The sequence below is a fragment of the Myotis daubentonii genome, chromosome 7 (genome assembly GCF_963259705.1).
Source record: "Myotis daubentonii chromosome 7, mMyoDau2.1, whole genome shotgun sequence".
Taxonomy (NCBI): domain Eukaryota; kingdom Metazoa; phylum Chordata; class Mammalia; order Chiroptera; family Vespertilionidae; genus Myotis; species Myotis daubentonii.
In genome coordinates this window covers 53,820,808-53,824,225 of record NC_081846.1, presented here as the reverse complement: position 1 = coordinate 53,824,225, position 3,418 = coordinate 53,820,808, and positions in this window count along the sequence as shown.

Here is a 3,418-nt window from a genome sequence, read left to right as displayed (position 1 = left end):
TTCAGAATTAAGACATTGAAATGTGAAGAGAAGAAGCTGGGGTTCTCTTTTGGTAGCATTCCCGTAGAATGGCATTGGGAGCAATTTGGAACCACAGCAGGGACACCCAGAATTGGACTAGTGCATCCTCACACTCAGAAGTTATCATGAGAAACAGAAAGGTAGAGTTTAGGAGTTTGAGATTAGTTTGATGTCAACTCCGTGATTTGTAAGGGGTAGAGTCTTATTATTTTTTATTACTCTGAATTCTAGGGCTCAAGAATACAAATAGACTAAAGAAATTACCAGTATGAAATGTATAGCAAATTATAATTTGACTGCACTATGCATTTGGGATACACAGATTGCAAGAAGATAAATTATGACCCAATTAAGAGAACATGGTAGTTTTTACTATTTATTTTAAAATCTGTTCTTTGTGGGGGCTTTGATAGGTCTCTCAAATTCTCATTTTGTTCTCATATTTGTTGTATTTACAAAATATTAAATACTGTGTTTTAATTATTTACATGGCCAAGTCTTTCTACTGTATTTTCAAATAATTAATGAAAAACACAAAAAGTGGTTGTAAAACATTCTCACTATCTTCAAGAAAGAAAATAAAATCACAGAGATATTTTTATACACTTTCATTTAAGGAACAAGAGAAATATAACCCTTTCGAAAATGTCTATCTACTCCAAATCACTCCCCCCTACTCTCTATGCTTTAACCCTGTCTTCATTCTGGTTTTCTAGAATGGAAAGATTTAGACCCAGAATTCCTAAGCTAACTCATTAGCTCTTATTAATTTATTCTAGTACTGTGCTTAAAATATATAAAAGGCATTTGCAGAATTGCTTGCATTTCTCACAGGTGGTAGTCAAATACTAACTGTTAAAATAAAAGCCTTAAAAATAAAATCTCAAACCATATGTACTCTCATTTAAATTATTAAGGAAGCTCGACCTTTTGATTCTTCTCTCATTGACATGAAACTATCTGTGTGGCAAACACATTCATAAGGTAGAATTTACTGATTTAGCTAGAGAAAGTTCAACTTGACACTAGGGATTCCTTTCCAAATTTGATTGCTCAAGAAGAAAACACACATTTTCCCTAATAGAGGCTGTTGGCCACAATTAATTTTTAGGAATTAAATAAGTGTATATTGATTATATATGGTCATGATTGATGAACAGAAAAGATAGAAAGGAGTGGTTATGAACATTGTAGTAAATCTCTTCTTTGGTTCAATAATAAGTTGTTCATTGGTTCTAAAATTAGGAAAAAATGTAATATTTTTTTCTGTGGGAGTCTGGGCATTGATTTATAGACAATTACCATTGTACTTAGTTGATTTCACTTGGTCCTATGAATTTAATGACCCTTGCAGTGATAAGGATTCCCAAATCTATTGGAACCCTTACTTCTCTCTCAGCTTCCTCCTGCACATCAGACTGCCTATTCCACACATGCTTCATAAACTATATGTCCAAAGCTAAACTGTTTATTTTCCACTCCAAATCACTTCCTTCATTTTAAAATATATTTTTATTGATTTCAGAGAGGAAGGAGAAGGAGAGATAGAAACATCAATGATGAGAGAGAATCATTGATTGGCTGCTTCCTATACGCCCTCTACTGGGGATCAAGCCCACAACCCAGGCATTTGCCCTTTACCAGAATCAAACCCAGGACCATTCAGTCCACAGGTGGATGGTCTACCTACTGAGCTAAACCAGCTATGGCCTTTTAGACCTCTTGATTATACTTTCTATAAATCTTTCTTATCCATTCCATCCAAATTTTTTTTTTATTAGTCGAGATTTTGTTGCTTTAGGAAAAAAAATGACCATCTGATCTGGGAAGCAAGAAAAAGAAAGAAGACCCTCACGCTAATCGTTTATACAAAAAACTGGGTTTTAGGAGTAGTATATCAGAATTGAGAATGATGAACAGCTAAAAATATTGTGTTCAAAAATAGCATCGACTTATTACAAATATTTTTACAAGCTACTACAGAGGTGCCTAATCAATTCTCTTTGTTCCATCAGAAAATATAAAAGTATTTAATCTTATGTGAAACTCAAAGAGAATTGCAAAGAGGAAGTGCCTATAAGGAGCTTCATTTTTTAGGAGAGATTGAAAGAGTATAAACATGCCAATCTCTTTTCATCCTACCTGGCTGAAATGAATGAAGCTTCACACACATTTTCCATGTACCTAAATTAGTACTAGATTTCTTGGGTTGAGCATGGAAAGAAAACTAAATAGCATTAATTACTGTCACAGACTACTAGACAGGCTAGAGTTCACCCTTATGATGGCAGATTACTTTAGTTTTTCAATTAGTCTGCTTTGTATCTATGACAAGATAAATCATTTCTGAGGAGAATTGTTAAATCTGATTAGGATTCCTGTTTTAGTAGCTATCAAACATAATCTTATAATGGTCCAGTGGTCAGTAGTAAATAAGGAGTTACAACTAGAAATCTTTGGGAAAGGAATACCAAAGGCATTTTTATTTTTCAAATCTGTAGGAAAAGTAAAACTGTTACCAATTGGATTACCAGCTGGGACCGTGGTTCTTTTTGTGGACGCAGAAAAGTTTTTAAGGTCAATGAAAATGAAAATAAAGCAAAGTGGGGTTTACTGAAGATATACTTCAAATGAGGAGTGAGCCAGGAGAGAGAGAGAGAGAGAGAGAGAGAGAGAGAGAGAGAGAGAGAGAGAGAGAGAGAGACCCCTAAACTCCTGGGTTTAGAAGAGGGATTTTCTGGGTGGAGACTTTCCTTTGCTTTCAGGGATGATTGGCAGAAACTAGATTTCTTCTGGGCATACTCTTACCCATAATGCATACAGAAAAATAGACACGGGGCGGGGTCAAAACTGAAATGCAAATTTTATTTTAATTAGCTCAGGACCCTTACTAGGTCACAATGAGGTAATGACTTTTTCCTCTGAGCTTGCTCTGAGAACCAGTTGGCTCCTACCTGCCAGTGGCAGTCTGCTGGGCTACCCATAGAGCAGTGGTCGGCAAACTCATTAGTCAACAGAGCCAAATATCAACAGTACAATGATTGAAATTTCTTCTGAGAGTCAAATTTTTTAAACTTAAACTATATAGGTAGGGACATTGTTATTAACTTAATTAAGGTACTCCTAAGCTGGCCTTTGCTGAAAACGTCCTCAATCTGATTGAGGTATATTTGCTGAGGTCGACCCATTCCAACTCTCCCATCCACACTCGTCTGGTATACTTGTTTCAGATAGACAAGTGTGGATGGGAGAGTTGAAAAGGGTGGACCTCAGCGAATGGTACCTCAAAACAATGTACCTCGCCTGCGCTGTGTATCCTGCGCCCCGCCTGCTCCGAGTCTCCCTTTGCCCTACCGACCAAACGAGACCGACACCCCCCACTTCTTCTAACGCCACT